The following is a 19,635-nucleotide window of genomic DNA, read 5'->3' as shown; positions in this document are numbered from 1 at the left end:
ACCACTGAGATTTTCGAAGGAATCAAGTTCTTCCACAAGTATACATTCACCACAAAGTTTTAGCTGAAGTTGAAGCGCTTCCATTTTACTCTGAGCTTTGAAGTACGTTACCCTGCATTGTAACATTCACTTCATTTAGATAGGTAAATATGTCTGAAAGGTAAACCACTTTCTGTATCCAGCATTTGCCCCTTAATTTGTATACAAGTTCAAATTGGCATTGAGATAAAAATAAACCTATCTCCACGCGCAGTTCGTAAGACCGAGCAAGCACTTTTACCCAAGAAAGCCATCGGACTTCAGTATGAAGCAGCAAATTTTTATGGAAACTTTCCATATCCTTACAGAGTAAACTGAAGGTCCTCGCATTGAGTGGTCTTGATTTTATAAAATAACTATTTTTATGACATCACTCAATGCTTCTTTTAAGTCTTCTGACATTCGTTTCATTGCAAATGCATGACAGGAGTGGATGCTGTCGATATCCGAGTTTTTCTTTTTTATGCATGCCACTGAGCCTGAAAATTTTCCGATCATAGCTAAAGCACCATCAGTGCAAATACTTGAGCAAAGCTGTCATTGGATCTCATGTTCTTCCATAAAGAAATCGATCAGTTTAAATATTTCTTTGCCTGTCGATTGAGTAGGCAAAGGTTTGCAAATTCGCATGTCTTCTTCAAAACTAACTTTGTGAATATAGCGAACAAACACAAGCAACATCGCATAACTTGCGACATCTGTTGATTCATCCATCTGAATCGCAAAAAGTTGGACTCGATTTTACTCGCCTTATTAACTCCGTTAAACAATTTGCTGACATATCCTTGATTCGTCGAGAAACCTAGTTGTCAGATAGGGGCACAGAGTTAAAGTTTTCTCATCAATCGTGCACTCTACCGAATCTATGTGTTTATCAATTTTTCTGCAATTGTATGAGCTTCACCTACTTTTGCAATAAGGTAACTAACACGATATAAAGCAATAAGAACACCTTTGTTGTCCTGATGGACAAACGAACGAATTGTAGCTTTCATTGTATTTAATTACAAATACTTTTTTTTATACTGGGAAGTTGGTTTTTTTTATTTGGAGTGTTTTAATTTTGCTGGATACAAACTACTGTTATTCACTGTTCCACATTCAACACAAAACCCATTAGGTCCATCTTCATTGCCTGTCCATGTAAAACCATATTAAATAAAACTTTCATCATACTTTGTTTTCTTTCTTGTTTCACTGCTTCTTGCTTCATCTTGCGTTGAAGTGCTTACAGACGACGATAACGCCGATTAATTCGTATTAGGCCTAGGAATATTTTAACTCGTATCAAATTTATTATTGATATTCAGTCACTTATCCATTACAAGGGTGACAACTAAATATTAATTTGTCTAAAAATGTATTCTTATATCTTTGCACTTCAAACGTATCTTCACGGACACAAAATAGATTCTTAATGAAAATTCGTTCAAGCATTTGAGTTATGTCATCATACAGTGACGTGCTGACATAAGATCAGTGTTGGTATAAGGAGTGTGTGTGTTGACGTGCTGACATAAGATCAGTGTTGGTATAAGGAGTGTGTGTGTGTTTTTTTATTGCAAAGTCACATCGGGCTATCTGCTGAGCCTACCGAGGGGAATCGAACCCTTGATTTTAGTGTTTTAAATCCGTAGGCTTACTGGAAAAAAGGCTAGGCCGCTAAATAATATATTTTTATAAAGGTAAAGGGTGACCTATTATTTTTACATTTTTTTTTGTTTTTAACATAAATTTTAAGCCAAGTAACAAAATATTAAGCCAGATCTGACGGTGGTCTAAATCTCGAACGAAATGAAACATGACGTCATGCGGGCGTATAATGTAATAGAGCTCACTGGTATCAAATTTGTCTAATTGAACTACAACGAATTTAGCATAACCTAACAATTACCAATTATAATTGTCATAAATGTAATTATACTTCATATAAATATACTTTGAAATTGAAACAATTGATACTGCATCTAAATGCATCACAATATTTCAAATTTGGACAAGTTTCAGCTATGACGTCATGTTTCATTTTGTTTCATTTCGTTCGAGATTTAGCCGCTAATCCAGATCTGGTTTTTAAAGACAGTTGGCATCACTACTCAGGATTGATCGATGTTTCATATGAAAATGACCAGGCTATCATGCATTTCCAATGATGCGTGCAATCTTAAGATGGTGCCATATCTACTAGCCACCAGTGGCGCCACTGTCGAAGTTAATTCTGATTGTATTAACAGTTTTCACCGCGAGAACTCCCCTAAATTAAATAAAATCGCCTGGCGTTAGACAGAATAAAATATTAAAAGGCTCAATACGTGATAAACGTGTTATATTACAGATATATTTTACTTTTCACTTTCTTGTACAGCGCATTCTGATTCAATTTTATAGTCTTAGAAAAAATATTAACATTCTAAAATTTCCTCGCGGATACAAAGGGCTCCGCAGAACATAGTTTGAAAACCTATGTCCTGAAGGACACATATAATTTACGAATTTTCGTCAGATTTCCTTGTACCTGTGATTTCCCTGATTATATTTTTATTCGTTTTCCTTTCTTTATATAGAAGAAATACAGCGTTTTTTGTTTGGTTTTCATTATGTTTTAATTATCCGAAATGTGACCATTTTAATCAAACCGAGATGTGGAAGAAAATTTGGGACAACGTATAGGAATAATCTTTGACTTGGGATTACAGAAAGAAAGAAAAATTCCCGTAGTAATCAAATCATACATAGATATATACATACAACCTACACATGTTTAAGCAACAGAACAAATGACTCAGCAGTAACTTCGAAGCTCTGCAACGTTAATATTCGGGATTCGATACGTATTTAGAAATTATCAAAACGAAAAATATACAATAAGATAATTCTTTAGGATTATCAGGCGTCATCTTTCTTTTTATATTATATCCGTTAGAAACTCGTTGATACTTAACACTAAACAGCTACATTAATCAAAGTACTTTCATACCTAAAAAAATTATGAAAGAACCATAGTACAGACTTACACACACGCCACCTAGTTTTACCGACTTGAAATATGTTTCACGTTTATTATTATTTTGTTTTGCTTCCTTTTGTTTGTTTTCAGTCCTTTTCGTTTAATTATTTTTCATCTATGGAACAGATAGAATTAAGAACAAAATGTTGTGTGTGTTTTTTCCCCGCTAGCTTCATCCTTCTTTCTCGTATATCGGTAAGTTAGAAACTGTCACCACAAAAAGATCATATCAAGCAATATCACATCAAGGATTACTATATTTTTCTTTTTACCCTTGGTATGAGAGCGGACACGATTCTCTACACGCTACGTATATATCACGGTTTGAAATATGGTTTGTGTCATGATTGTAATGAAAGTGTATATATATATTGTGAAGCGAAAAACATGATAAACCACCTGATCTCGGACTGCCATCTCATTAACGTGCACAGCACAGGGGTCATTCTTTTAGTTCACGATTGGATAAATCTATACAGCCCATTAAGGTTTGAATGGGCTCAACAGTATTTTATTGCTTATCATTTCTAAAACCGTGCGCCCGAGGTTATTGACCACTGGCAACCTTTCCTGGAGATTACGTTGTGACGTACGTCATGCATGGCTTCCTCTATAAATGGATATTATTTCAATGCACGCCTGATTTTGTATCGTATTACCCACTTCTTTATGTCAATAACTAAGTAATGAATGACACAGTGATAAAATTTGTCATTTGTCTATTGATTTTATCTCATCTTCTCACTCAAGCTCTGTTTCTTTGTTCTGTCAGACTTTCCAGATTGATTCAAGATTGAGGAAATATAACGGTACAACTGTGTGTGGATTCCATCAAATCCTTCCATTCATGGTCTCTTCTATCAGACTTTCCAGACTACAATACTGTGGAAGTGCAGCGGTAAAATCAGTCAGATATCCGTTAAATCTACATGATATTTGCATTTATGCTCTCTTCCGTCAGATTTTTTTTTCAAATCTGTTCCAGATTGTGGAAATATAGCGGTAAAAGTTGTCCCACATCTGTTAATGCTATCAGATATTTTTATATATGCTCTGTTTCTGTCGGTGTGTGTGTTTTTTTCTTATAGCAAAACTACATTGGGCTGTCTGCTGAGTCCACCGAGGGGAATTGAACCCCTGATTTTAGCGTGTTAAATCCGTAGACTTACTGCAGAACTAGCGGGGGGCATTTCTGTCGGACTTTCCAAATTATTGCAAGATTGTTGATTTGTTTTACCGCTTGTCCCGCCGTGACAAGTAATTTAATGTTTCTAACATCCTTAGAATTTCGTTGTTTAAACCTTTGAGCTGTAGATCTTGTGAAGTGAAAATGACAAAACACAAATACTATGGCTATATGCCTTTCACCAGTTCCTTTAACAGTGGGGAGCACACCTCTCCCAAGCAACAATCAAAGAATATTGTCGAAGGTTGCGAGGTTTTTTTTTACTCCTCGCATTAGTCCATCGAGAGTGATCCGTGCTGGGTGTTCATCATTGGGGCGGGGCAGTTCGTGAGTGTTCTATTAACCAGCACTGCATGATGTGTTAACTGAAGCGGGACCGTTTATATATTTGTTTGTTTGTGTGTGTGAGGTACTTTTTCCACTGGCCACCCATCTTTATTTACATCATACGACCACTTTAATGAGTTATTCGTTTTGTTTGTGCTCCAAAACATGTGCATCACTGTCTCATGAACATTAATTATATCGTGTTGTTTTATGACGGCAGATGGAGGACATTCTCCGTTTCAATACGTTACTGCCATTCGCAATTAATTTATTATGTTTAGAGATCCTTTTAGTGAATCTATTATTCCTCTGAGAATCTGTCGTTGTGAGTTTCTACTTGTATACTTCTTTGGAAGATTATAAATTGTGTTTCAATGTATCTCGTACAGACAATGTTCAACTGTTTTTCACAGGAGACAGTAACCAAAAATGACAAGTATGCCCGACATGATTCTAGTCCTAGTCACCAAATTATTATTGAAGTAAATTTGTAATAACTATAATGAAACGTGAAATAAGAAAAACCACATACCTCTGTAAATTTGTAATAACTATAATGAAACGTGAAATAAGAAAGAACCACATACCTCTGTAAATTTGTAATAACTATAATGAAACGTGAAATAAGAAAGAACCACATACCTCTGTCAATACCTTTCCACAGTCTTCATACTATTAGCTTAATCATAAAAGAATCAACAAAACTATTAAGAAAATATGAATTCACAAACTAACAGATTCAATTCTAGGTTAATTGTGAGTAATTTCGAAACTAAAGTTCAAACACAAAGTTCCACGCGACGTTCCAACAGGTTGACTTGATTCAGGTGGCAATAAGGACCGACAAGGTCATAAAGTGTTGGTCATTGATCAGAGATGGAACTGTGTATCACGGCCAACGACATTTGCTGACTTCTTCGTCTAAATAAAAGCTATATAAATGATTCCCACTAGTTTCGTCCAGATACATAAAAAAAAAACGCGAAATTTATACTATTTGTATATAACATACAAGAGGTAGTACGTGCGTAACTTTTGTAAGTTATTGATTAGATCACGTATGTCAATTCTTTGTTTGGTGATTTAAATTAACACTTTATTCGGCATTATTAGACTACATTCATTACCGCTTTTTTTTTTTCTTTTGGTCTTGTTAACTCACATAAAAAAGTGTTTTATTTTGTGTTGCTAGACCGTATAAATTAGTGTTTTATTTGGTATTGTTAGACCACGTAAATTAGCATTATTTGTTGTTGTTAGACCATAACAATTAGCGTTTTATTTGGTGTTGTTAGGCCACATAACGTTTTATTCGGTGTTCTTAGACCACATTTAGTATTTTATTTTGTGTTGTTAGACCACATAAATTAATGTTTTATTTGGTGTTGTCCGACCACATAAATTAGCTTTATTTGTTGTTGTTAGACCATATAAATTAGTGTTTTATTTGGTGTTGTTACACCATTTAAATTGGTGTTTTATTTGGTGTTGTTAGACCATATAAATTAGTGTTTTATTTTGTGATGTTAGATCACATAAATTAATGTTTTATTTGGTGTTGTCTGACCACATAAATTAGTATTTCATGCAGTGTTGTTAGACCACATAATTTAGTGTTTTATTTGGTGTTGTTAGACCATATAAATTAGTGTTTTATTTGGTGTTGTTAGACCACATAAATTAGTGTTTTATTTGGTGTTATTCCGATCATATGGATTAATGTTATTAGCGCCCATCGATTATTGTGTTATTTAACATCGACAGATAACGTCCTTCAATGCATACTTCCGTTATTGTTACGCATATCCCAACAGATCACGTCCTTCAATGCTTACTTCCGTTATGGTTATGTATATCCCAACAGATCACGTCCTTCTATGCTTACTTCCGTTATGGCTATGTATATCCCAACAGATCACATCCTTCAATGCTTACTTCCGTTATTGTTACGTATATCCTCATTCATCTAATTTCTTATAAGGCGATGCGTTTATCTTCATAAGTAAGAGCAAGCGATGGTTTCAATAAGACATTTCATTTCTGTAGCCATGTGTTGAAGCGTTTCGGAAGTCCTCACAGAGCACAATAAGTTCGCTGTATAATTTTACGTTGATTAATTAAAGTGGTTTATATAGCACATTCAATTTTCGGGTGTTACAACTTTTATCAGAGTACGAACTTATTACCAACGTAAAATCGGTACCGTTGTTCATACCATTTGTTATCTTAAGTTTGATTAGTATGGGTATTTCGCAACGCAAAACTTCTCGTGAAGATGTTATATCATGAGGCTAGGTGACGTCATTGTTAAGTCATTCTGGTTTACTACCATTACGTCTAGTTAATAAGCTTGTAATATAACGCTAGTCTTTTTACATCATTACTATGCGAGACTAAATACGTTGCGCAAGGTTGTTTAACGTTATTACTGAGTTGCTATGTTGTATACGTGAAACATGTAAGGTTGAATAACAAACACCTTTACTAAGTTGCATGAAGTTATGCAGTATGTGATGTGTGTCTTATGATGTATATATAGCAAAATCACGTAAGATTTGGTCAATGTAATAATCAAGTCTTTTCTCCAAAGGAAATTCGTTAACTAAAGGTTGGCTTGGTGTTTATTTGACTGGTATTTTCTCTATGTAGAAGTTACATCTTCGACAAGAATAATCGTTTAGACTTAAAACGTAAGCATAATAAACGTGTGTGTTAAATCTCGTGAAAGTCAAACGAAAGCCGAGAGCGCTAATCGTCTTTAATTTTGAAGTTATAAACTATAAGAAAGGCGCTAGCTAGACAACACTACTCGCGACTAATTTCTGGGCTACACTTACCAGATCGAAGAATGGTATTTAACTGTTACTCTTATAATATATTCGACCTCAAAGTGAGGATAGCTTTACTTTCGTGAGGTAAATTAACGGAATGCAAACTGCATAATTTCAGCTCTAACAATCCGGCACGCTAACCATCGACTCTACTCAACAAACTATGTAAATAGATGAATCAGTTGAACGAGGCCTAACGTTTAATGCTAGCTACGAGTTGAACAGTAACAGCTCTTATCGACTAGAAACAAAAGAAATCTATTAACGACCCATCTAGTTAAAGAACCTTATTTAAGAGTTTTATTAAACCTACTAGAATATTTCTATCAGACAGTAATATTGTTCAGTGATAACAAGTAAAATTCATTTTGTTACTACAATTCGTTTCACGATCAATGACAATAGGCTTAAGCTTTGAAACGATGTGGTTTGGAGCGTAAGGCTTAGGCTCAAAGGGATCGCGAAGGAAGTAAGAATACTTAATCGGCTAGAAGCTGGTTCCTAGTGGCCAAAATCTCAATGTTTCCGGTCTCTGAAGTCAACGTCCTGATGAAAATAGTCGTTTGGAGCGGCGTGTATTCTCTACCTTTGTGATTTGAAGTTCATCCTCGCTCGTCATGTGACTTTGTTAGGCTTAAAAATTGGACGTTTTCACCATGTCTGTAAGTTATTTATTACGAAGTTGGTAAAAAACAAAAAGTGTTTATGTAGCTTGAAGATTCCAACCTCTGTAGTATGGTTATATTAAGACAAAGTATACTATATTAGGGTGCAATTAGCACATGTGAGTTTGTGTGTAAGGAAAGTATTAGATTGCTCTATAAAGACGGGTTTTGTATATATTATCATTGCCACATCATTAATCGGATGTGTGGTTCCCCTGGAAAGACAGGGTTGACGTACAACTTTGCTACACGAATAAGCGGATGTGTTAATATTTTTTTGTCTACGAATTTGGAGTCTATAAATGTTGGAGTTAGAACCACTGTATGAAATAACATGACCGACAGTACCAAATGGCATGACCCACATTAGTACCACAGTACCAAATAACATGACCCACAGTACAACAGCACTGCAAGATTTTATACCGATAGAAATTTCTAAAGGTGTCTCATAAATTTTCGACATAAAAAATGTATACATCTACAAACAATTGAACGAAGGGGATGAAATACACACACATAAACCTAACCGGGAAGGGGCATATCGATATTTCGAAGATTTTTTTTTGTAATTTTGTTTGATTTTTTTCTTTACAACACAAAACTGCTCAACAGTCCCCACACAAGGCCCACCCTGCATTTTGTCCCTTAAGTATAGCTGCACGTAACACACGCGTGCGTTAATGATTCATTGGAAATAGCCCCCTTCTGTGTATGCGTGCGTATTTTCCCTTTTATCTCATTTACCTTTCTTAATCTAGATTATACATTAATTATGAGATAGTCACGTGGAATTAGTAATTTGGTGGTGATCATTTAACAAATACAAAAGTTGCCAACACTGTTAAGGTAATTTGCACTCATAGATTCGGTGGGTGGTGGGATTCAGTCGGGATGTTCTAAGGGGACTTGTGCTGAAGATGTTTCGGAATCCATGAAACAGACACGAAGCTTACCTGTCTTAACAATCATCATATCGTATCTAAAATGATTTAACGGCAGTACCTGAGCCCTGAATACGATATACAAATACCTAAATTACTTGCATCTAAAATAATTTAAACGTAGTACCTTAGCCCTAAACACAATATAAAAATACCTAAATTAGTTGTTTCTAAAATGATCTACATTAACTTCCATCTCATTCTAAATTTTTGATTTTGACTCATGAAAGCCTTAATACCAGAGTATAAACTGAACAATTATTGTAGATTATAACTTGGATATTTATGGTGAGATTTATAAAAACAATATAGATTCATAAATTATGAACTAATTCTTGTCCTTCATCTTCCAGGCCCGGCATAGCCAGGTGGCGCTCATCTCGAAATCCGAGAATCATAGGTTTGAATTCCCATCACATGATCACCCTTTCAGCCATGGGTGTATTATAATGCTACGGTCAATACAACTATTTGTGGTCTAAGAGTTGACGGTGGGTAGTGATGACCGTCTTCCCTCTAGTCTTACACTGCTAAATTAGGGACGGCTAGAGTAGTTTTGCACGAAATATAAAAACTAACAAACAAAATTCACTCTATATTTATTATGTAAAGATTGATACATTAAATTATCACTCGTGACATGGAACATATCACATTAACACAGCGATGTAAAGTAAAAATGTCTGTCTTAATTTTTTATATAATGTTTGTTTGTTTTTGTATTTCGCGCAAAGCTTGTTTGTTTGTTTTGGAATTTCGCACAAAGCTACTCTAGGGCTATCTGTGCTAGCCGTCCCTAATTTAGCAGTGTAAGACTGGAGGGAAGGCAGCTAGTCATCACCACCCACCGCCAACTCTTGGGCTACTCTTTTACCAACGAATAGTGGGATTGACCGTAACATTATACACCCCCACGGCTGGGAGGGCGAGCATGTTTAGCGCGACGCGGGCGCGAACCCGCAAACCCTCGGATTACAAGTCGCACGCCTTACGCGCTTGGCCATGCCAGGCCATTGCGCAAAACTACGCGAGAACTATTTACTCTAGCTGTCCCTAATTTAACAGTGTAAGACTAGATGGAAGGCGGCTAGTCATCACCATCCACTGCCAACTCGTGGGCTACTCTTTTACCAACGAATAGTGGGATTGACCGTCACATAATAACGCCCCCACGGCCGAAAGGGTTAGCATGCTTGGTGCGAAGGGCATTCGAACCAACGACCCTCGAATTAGGAGTCGAACGCCTTAACCTACCTGGCCATGCCGGGCCTTTCTATGTAATAAAATTTAAGACAATTATTCTGGTGTCATTGGTAGAAATATTTACAGTTCCTATAGAATCACAGGACTTATATACGTCTTCTATGAAATTTTATTATCTTATTACGCCTTTACATACGCAGTACTAACACACAAAGCACTCGCGTAGTGTAGCATTCATTGTTGAACTCGTAAATATTATAAGATCAGTAAACACTAATTTCAGCAATAAAAACATTAGGAAGAATTATTCATATGCAACAAGCAAACATGGAAACAATATGGTAAGTTGTAATACTATTGTAACAGCCTTTATTGTTCATTATTTTAATTTCTATAGTTCAAAGTGGTGTGTAGGAGACGTATTAATACTAGAAGTAAACGTTTTATAACACTAAAATGTTGTTTGAATTCGATTAAACACTCAACGTTTCGATTTACAGCTTCTTGGGAAAGTTTCACTTAAACACCAACCGAAACTGTCCTTTACTGCTGAGCAAATTCTTTCTGATTATTCTGTAAATCAAAAAGAGAAAACTGCAAATTCCTGTCCAATTAACGATAGTTTTGTTGTTTGACTTTAAGTTGCACAACTCAACAAGGTTTCCCGAGCTAACGGCAGACCTAATTTTACAAATGACACTAAGAAGTCGCTTGTTCAGTTCCTCTGGTGTTTCGTCGAAAAAAAAAAAAACAGTTTTAAATTTACAAAACTGACTAACAAACTTGCTAACTAAATAATGAATTCAACCACTATAACAAACTTACTGGGTAAATCAACAATCATCTCTAACCCGTGTTTTGTGCCATTCATGTTTACTTCATCACGATACGCGCTCCCTGTAGCCAAAGACAATACAAGCCTCGAAGTTAATGATAAACGAAATACAAATTCGGAGAGGAAAAACGAATACATCGGAAATACTGTGGTTGTGGTAAAAATAATTCGTTTTCTTCAAGTCTGACTTCACATCTACTGTTGAAACTTTGAACTTGAACTATATGAGCGTGGGGTAGTAAAACGTGTTTGACCCAGATCATTCGCTGTCTTCATAAGAAACGTCATAGTATGTTAAACCTGATTTAGAACGTCAACAACAACAACAAAAAATCAACTTGAGAAACACTATAGGCGCACAAGGATTAAACAGTAGCCAGATAAGAAAAAAAAAAAACTAGGATTCGGGTGTGGTCGAAGCTAATTTCAAAATAGTAACCAGAAGAGAAGAAAGTCAGCCAATTGGACCCACCGTCACAAATACCTTGCTGGAATTTTTGAACCGCATAACGAGATTAATTATAACTTCCAACGTGCAGCGAGAAGCGTGTTCAGCGTCATCGCGACTCGAACTCTGGACCCTTCGATCCGCAGCTGACACATTAATTTCAGGATCATTTTTCTTCAGAAATATTTGTATCTTATTTTTAGTTTCTCTAACGTGCTACTTACAATGGTATATCCACTGCTCTAACTTGCTACTTACAATGGTATATCCACTGATCTAACTTGCTACTTACAATGGTATATCCACTGCTCTAACTTGCTACTTACAATGGTATATCCACTGCTCTAACTTGCTACTTACAATGGTATATCCACTGATCTAACTTGCTACTTACAATGGTATATCCACTGATCTAACTTGCTACTTACAATGGTATATCCACTGCTCTAACTTGCTGCTTACAATGGTATATCCACTGCTCAAACTTGCTACTTACAATGGTATATCCACTGCTCTAACTTGCTACTTACAATGGTATATCCACTGCTCTAACTTACTACTTACAATGGTATATCCACTGCTCTAACTTACTACTTACAATCATATATCCACTGCTCTAACTTACTACTTACAATGGTATATCCACTGGATGTTTACACGTAGATAAACAGTTTAATTTATCAAGATGTGTCTGCGTGTTCAATGTCAGCTTTGTAATAGCTTGGTTACGTGCCGTAGTTGTTGTTGTCGTTTTTTGTAGTTCGAATCTCCGTTCAATCAAACATGCTCGACCTTTCAACCGTGGGGACGTTACACTGGTACGGTCGATCCCACTGTTCGTTGATAAAAGAGGAGCTGAAGAGTTGGCGGTGGGTGTTGATGACTAACTGCATTCCCCCTAGACTAGTTACACTGTTAAATTAGGAACGGCTAGCGCAGATAGCCTTCGTGTAGCTTTGTACGAAGTTCAACTCAAACCAAACTCTCAAAAATAATTTCATATCAAGTAAAAACGGTTCTCTTAATTTCGTTTTCCGTAAAGAGATATTTGTATGTAATAATAAAATTTGACCTTTAAGTAACCTAAGCACACAAGTTGATTTAGTTGATGTTCAGTAGTTGAAAGGCTTTCATATATTAACCATATGACGTTCTAGCCATGAGCCTTTATATACAAATTATAAGCCACACCCTTTTCGTTTTATTGATATATATGCAACAATATTAAAACACACACACACTTAAGAGGTAGCATTTGAAGGTCACATGCAATGTATCTATAAATCCCACATTAATGTTTCATGTTTCACGTTGACATGTGATTTTTCTGTTCTGAAAGACCAAATTCACAACCGTACAAAACATTATTATTGGGTGGTTTATATTGCAGACTCTGAAATATAACCATTCTATCTCCCTCTTTCCCGGTGGGTCAGTGATTAAGTTTACGGGCTGACCACGCTAAAATCTAAGGTTCAATTCTTCGTGGTGGACAGGATGCACGTAACCTATTGTGTAACTTTTGAGTTAAAAACCAACAACTGTTATTTTTACTCCCGTCCGCAAGCTTACTGACGTACAACTCTGAAATCCAGGACTCTGTTCCCCGTGATGAACGTAATACAGTGAACTGAAACCAAACAACAAACTTTCCATAAATTCTATAATACCGTTGTTGTGCAGCAGAAATCAATTTCCTTGTATTTCAGTCGATCCATTAACATTTTAGTAAATGGCATACTCGAAACATGAAATATAACAAACACGAAACATGAAATATAACAAACACGAAACTGAATTCTAATAGCTTCCAATGCGATTCTTTTATTTGTTTTGTTTTCTCAAAGTTTAATGAGATCGTTTTTAGCTGCTACTAATAAATCGAAAAGCGATGGCATAATGAAGATCTATAATGCTACCTTGTTGCTATAGCAGTTCCGTGCGTCAAAAAACGACAAATATATTAGATAGAATGCGTAGACAATAAGATACAATGTAAGAAAATTATGTAGATTTTTAATCGACAGAATTCTACGTAAAACGCAAACATCACGATATTGGAGTGAAATAGACCGTCGTATCGACAGAGTTGCATGCTGTTCCGTCGATGGACAGACGGGTGGTATTTTCCACACATGAGTAATCATTGTTATAAAACCACACAACACGCTCTCGTGTGTGAACTAGGTGACCCTAAGAATATTTCACTTCGAGAGTGTTTGTTTTGTTGTTGTGTACGTTGTGTCTCAGTAGTGTTAGCTAAAGTTTTCATTTCAAATAACACCCATTCTGGGAATTCTCAGAATCTTAAATCTTTTTCATTAGGTAGTTTGCTTGTTGAAGAGATAGACTTAGAGGGAAGGGAGCTAGTCAACACCACCCATCGCCAACTTTCGGATTACTCTTACCAACGAGTAGTGTAACTGACTGTCACATTAATAACACATTCAAGTCAATAACTTCCAAATCAGGAATACCTATATCCCCAGTAATCCCATGATGGCTATGCGCAAAATTGCGAAAATGCTGAAAATTATCGTTCTCTCAGCAAACCTAACGCCTTACAAATGGAAAATGTATAACTTATTTTGTAGGATGAATTGGGCACAAAAACAGTCGCATGCACGGCAAGATCAAACTCATAAGACTGGACTATTTGTTGTTAAACGTAAAGTTACACAGTGGGCTGTCTGTGTTATACCCACCACTACGGTATGCGGATGAACACCTTATCGCATATAAAGGCTTGTTTAGAGTCTGATAATTGGTAGTTACAGTGAAGTTAAAGGGTGATAGTTGGGAGTTATACTAGTTAGTTTAGATGGGTTGTTGGGACACTGCATACTAGTATAATTTGTTTACTGCGCTACTAATTAGTGTCTTATCATCATAATAGGGACTGGAACGCCAACTTCAGGAGGTAAGTTTATTTTACTTACCCCTAAGTTGTAGTACCTTATTATTATCACTATGACTTCTTTTTTCTTCTTTACTCTGTGACCTTCCCACAACTGTCTGCAGAAAGTGACGGGTGATATAGATAAGAGACGTTGTGACTTGAACACCCGCATCTCGCTCTCCTAATTTTTATTTCCATTCCTTTGGTTATTTTATTATTTAATTATTTTTCATGTAAGTTTTTCAGTTTGTTTTGAATTTCGCGCAAAGCTACTCGAGGGCTATCTGCGTTAGCCGTCTCTAATTTAGCAGTGTAAGACTAGAGGGAAGGCAGCTAGTCATCATCACTCACCGCCAACTCTTGGACTACTCTTTTACCAACGAATAATGGAATTGACCGTCACATTATAACGCCCCCACGGTTGAAAGGGCGGACATGTTTGGTTTCATGTGAGACTGCCAAACGGAGGTTAAGCCTGATAGACGGTGTATCCCCACTGCAATGTAGGTCCTATTTCTTCAGTCACCTCCGAAACCTAGGATACATTTTAAATCCTACATTATAGCCTGCGCCCTGTGGATCCTTTTGATTAGTGCAGGTTTTTTTTTATTTGAGGGCTTGTTTTGCTTATAACAAATTATCAGTAGTCAGAGGCTTGGACTTGTTGTTTTTAATGTAATCCTTCCCTTTGATTTTATTTTATTTAACTTTACTGTTCAGTATCAATATTATATATATACTACACTTGTTGATACACATAAAAACGTATGTATATACTGGGAAATGAGTTCCGTTAACTTAACGGGCCTCCAGTGACTCAGCGGTATGCATGCGGACTTAAAATGCTAAAAAACTGGTTTCGATACTCATTGTGTAGCTTAATGTTTAATTACGAATTAACAGGGACAATATGCGTGTAAGCAATTCGCGACGCGCGTGTACTGAATACCACTGACCAGTATTCGTAAAATAAGCACTGTAGTTAGTGAATAATATTCTTTTTAGTTAGGAACGTTTATAGATACGTTGTTAGCTGGATACTAAGACAGTAAGGGAAAAACTGGAATGCCCGTATCTCACAGATTTTTCGTCCGATCACTTATCCGCGTGGTTCAGCCAGTTCCTCAAACTACACGTGACATGACGTCAATGAATCAGTCGGAAGGGCAACTCTACGCCATAATGAATGTGCCACACTTGACCAGTATATATATATATATATATATATATATATATATACTTATTATGTATATGAATGAGGAAGCTTTCAACACATATGCTGCCTTCGCTAAGCATGTGTTATGTATTATACATCAGTTTTCTGCATTTTGTGCAGTTCGTGGAATTCGCAAAGGAAAGAAAAACAAGCAAGATAAGTGGCTGTCAAACTTCTTGATTGAATGAAAGGTTATTACTATTAAATATCAGTAGAAGAACTGAATGACTTCGACTTGTTTATGTTCTTCCTTTATTAAAGTTACGAATTACTGACATCTCACGCTCATCACTAGTTCTTTTACATTCACTTAAGCCTGCTATATCACGTACATTGTACTCTTGTCGAAGAAACAAGATGACGCCATTAGAGTATATATTACGTAAATAATGTCGCAAGTACAGTCATGGTAGACTTGGGTATGGTGTGTTTTAAATTTCTCGCAAAGCTGAAAGACGGCTCTCTGCATTAGCCGTTCCTGAGTTAATAGTGTAAAACTAGAGGGAAGGCAGTTAGTCATCATCACCCACCGCCAATTCTGGGGCTAGTCTTTTAACAGTGAATAGTGGGATTGACTGTACGTTATAACCTCTTCAACAGCTGAAAGGGCAAGCATATTTGGCGTAACGGGGATTAAAAGACCGCGACCGTCAGATTACGAGTCGAGTGCTAATAACCACCTGGCCATGTAGGGCCGATTGTGAAATATGAATATATATATCGATATTTTTAAATTATCTTTTACTTTGCATTTTGTCTTCAGAGTTTGTTTGTAGAGTCTGCTCGAAGTGAAAGATCATAAACTCTTAACACAAATAAGTAAAAATACCCGGATGTATATTCGTTCTTTCAGTAACTATTAAACGTACACACTTGTCCCTTGTACATTTGCGATTTTCTCGCTAATATATATATATATATATATGCATTTACATTAAAAGGAGAAACAGAGCTGTACTTGGATTGAATAATTCGTCACAAATAGGGCATTGAACGTTATGACAGAAACACGTTGGGTTTCTGAAGATAGTTCCATACCCTGCCTACTTATGCGGACTTGTTGTTTTTTTAATTCAAACTTACAGATGCAGCTCAGTCATGGTCTGTTTGCTCGTGTTAATAGAATTAGTCTCTCAGTCACCAATATGAAGCCGCGTGCATAATGTAAGAGTATGGTCATTCGGGAATTGCTGTTGATTCGGCGATCTGATAGATCTGCATACAACTGCGTACTTACATGCTTGGTCGCGGAATGCGATTGACGGTTATACTAGTGGGCCCACTATTGGTAACCATGGCAACGAGGCGTAGGGTTTTGACAGTGCGGGTATAGAGCACCCGATCGCACTTCGGTAGTATTGGCTTTCGCGTCGACGAGCGAACAACACCACCTCTCCTGCTCCTTCTGCTAAGTCTCGCGGGAAAAATAAGACTGACACGTTTTTCTTTAAGTACATATGGTGCCATCTGGACGTACTCAGACAAAGCTTTGGTTGGTGCTATCAACAGGGTGTTATACATCAACGTGGATTATGATGGGTCAAATATGACGCAGACAGAGGCTGTTAGGACTCTTGTTCCTTTATTAACTTCGTGATGGCGACAAGAGGTCCATAGTCCAACGAGGGCGTGGATGCACGTAGACGCAGGTTTGTGTTTCTGTGTTACTTTAGGATTAAGCGAAGTGGTTTCATGTGGTGTGACACCTGAGCTAACTTCTTCTCTAGAGCTGTTTGTATTAAATACAGTCACTTAAATAGCAGAGACTTACATAAACTCGACGACGCACGGTTTATAATAATGTAATTAAAATAAATTAGGGGGAAAAAGTTTAAAAATACGTAAGAAAAAGAGAGTAGAGAGAAAGGAATCGCAAGAAAATAAAATAAATTAAATTAAAAATAATAAAGAAAAATGAATATAAGATAAGTAAAGACAACCCACTCCAATTAAAGAGAGTAATTACTAAGCCTAACATGGCGGTAAAACTAAAGTAAAAAAAAAATCTGGAAAATATGGTGGTAGAATAATAGAATAATAAAAATACTAGAAAAAATAACGCTTGCAAAAAGTTATATAAAGAACGTCGGAAAAGATGAAAGGGGAAGAAAATAGAAAGAAAATAGAAAATAGGTTGAAAAAACGATCTGTGTAGAAAAGACCGAAACGGAATATATTGTGTTAATTGCATTAAATTCAGGATAGAAGATTTTAATAGGCTCATGTTAGTCGTCACTTTCCTACCCTTCATTTCTAACATCCACCTCCCTCTTTTAAAAATTATTCTCTTTTATGTTCAAACTTCTTTAGGTTTGGTTGCTGTTCTTATGTTATTAAGCATAAAGCTACACAAAGGACTACGGGTATCAAAACCCGGTTTCTAACCATGGAAGTTCGGACACATGCCGCTGTACCACTGGGAGGCGCTGCGTTGGGGGAAAAAAAACGATTCCATTGACAAGCCAGAAAACGAAAGCTTTTGTACAGCCATGTACACTGCTAATCCCCTTTCTATCAGATTCAGTCCTACTTTAGGAATATCAGCGGTTGATAATCAGATTTTTGAAACCAATAATTTCTTTTTATTATTATAATATTTGGAACGTGAAAGTTTTCACTGAAACGCGACTGTAAAACCTTTACTGGCGTTTATATAATGTTATGTTCCATAGAGTGACTGTAAACGTCTCGTTTTCTCTAACGTTAGGGGCAGCATTTTCTCTTGCATCGTTAAATACGTGTATTTGTTTGTGTTATTACACAGACTGTACGACTAAACACATTTAGTGTAAGCCTTACTTCTAAACCTTCTGGCCAAACATCAGAATACTCATTTTAAGGCAGTTAAATACTAGTCTTTGATTTATTGTGTTTACTATAGTTTAGAATTACGGCAGTTCGAACTCGGTAGCTGTCATTAGAAACCGATTTGATTTATATAACTGCTGCCATCAAGAGAGAGAGGAGATTAGCGGCAGATATTACTAGGGCTGTGGAAATCAATATTCTGTAAAGGGTTTCATTAAATGCATCGTTTTGCGTTTTTCTCCCCTAAACAAAAAGAAAGAACACAAGTTCTGTGTGTGAGAGATGTGTACACAAGCTGAGTCGGCATGATGAACTAACAGTCACAATATTAAGAGAAAGTTGTTCAGTACGCCACATCAATGTATAGGATATTCGGTACACTGAAGTTAATACATAGATCTGTAGGTTGTTCAGAGTATTAAAGTTAATATATAGATCTGTAGGTTGTTCACTGTACTAAATTTAATTTATAGATCTGTAGGTTGTTCACTGTGTTAAAGTTAATTTACAAATCTGTAGGTTGTTCACTGTACTAAAGATAATTTATAGATCTTTAGGTTGTTCAGAGTATTAAGGTTAATATATAGATCTGTATGTTGTTCACTGTACTAAAGTTGATATATAGATCTGTATGTTGTTCAAAGTATTAAAATTAATAAATAGATCTGTAGGTTGTTCAGCATATTAAAGTTGATTTATAGATTTATAGGTTCTTCACTGTACTAAAGTTAATTTATAGATCTGTAGGCTGTTCAGCGTATTAAAGTTAATTTATAGATCTGTAGGTTGTTCAGAGTATTAAAGTTAATATATATATCTGTATGTTGTTCACTGTACTAAACATAATTTATAGATCTGTTGGTTGTTCACTGTACTAAAGGTAATATAGTGATCTCTAGGTTCTTCAAAGTATTAAAATTAATAAATACATCTGTAGGTAGTTCAGCGTATTAAAGTTAATTTATAGATCTGTAGCTTGTTCAGATTATTAAAGTTAATATATAGATCTGTAGGTTGTTCACTGTACTTAATTTAATTTATATATCTGTAGCTTGTTCAGCGTATTAAAGTTAATATATAGATCTGTAGGTTGTTCACTGCATTAAAGGTAATATAGTGATCTCTAGGTTCTTCAAAGTATTAAAATTAATAAATAGATCTGTAGGTAGTTCAGCGTATTAAAGTTAATTTATAGATCTGTAGGTTGTTCAGATTATTAAAGTTAAT

General features: G+C 36.0%; 1 protein-coding gene across 11 annotated transcripts in view; it reads left to right on the top strand.

The window, feature by feature from the left end:
- The window catches only part of LOC143256093 (homeobox protein cut-like), a 159,806-nt gene that overhangs the window by 32,724 nt on the left and 107,447 nt on the right, over positions 1-19,635 (top strand). The window contains exon 1 of one of the 11 annotated variants that reach the window (XM_076512823.1): positions 16,875-17,249. The exons of the other annotated variants lie outside the window; for them this stretch is intronic. The gene's annotated coding sequence lies outside the window, so the exon portion shown is untranslated. Of the gene's footprint in view, positions 1-16,874; positions 17,250-19,635 lie in introns of those variants that run through there. 11 annotated transcript variants of the gene reach the window in all.

Source organism: Tachypleus tridentatus, chromosome 7, assembly GCF_004210375.1.
Source record: "Tachypleus tridentatus isolate NWPU-2018 chromosome 7, ASM421037v1, whole genome shotgun sequence".
NCBI classification, from domain to species: Eukaryota; Metazoa; Arthropoda; class Merostomata; order Xiphosura; family Limulidae; genus Tachypleus; species Tachypleus tridentatus.
The sequence above is the reverse complement of the archived record's forward strand: the minus strand, read 5'-3'. Positions and strand labels throughout refer to the sequence as shown.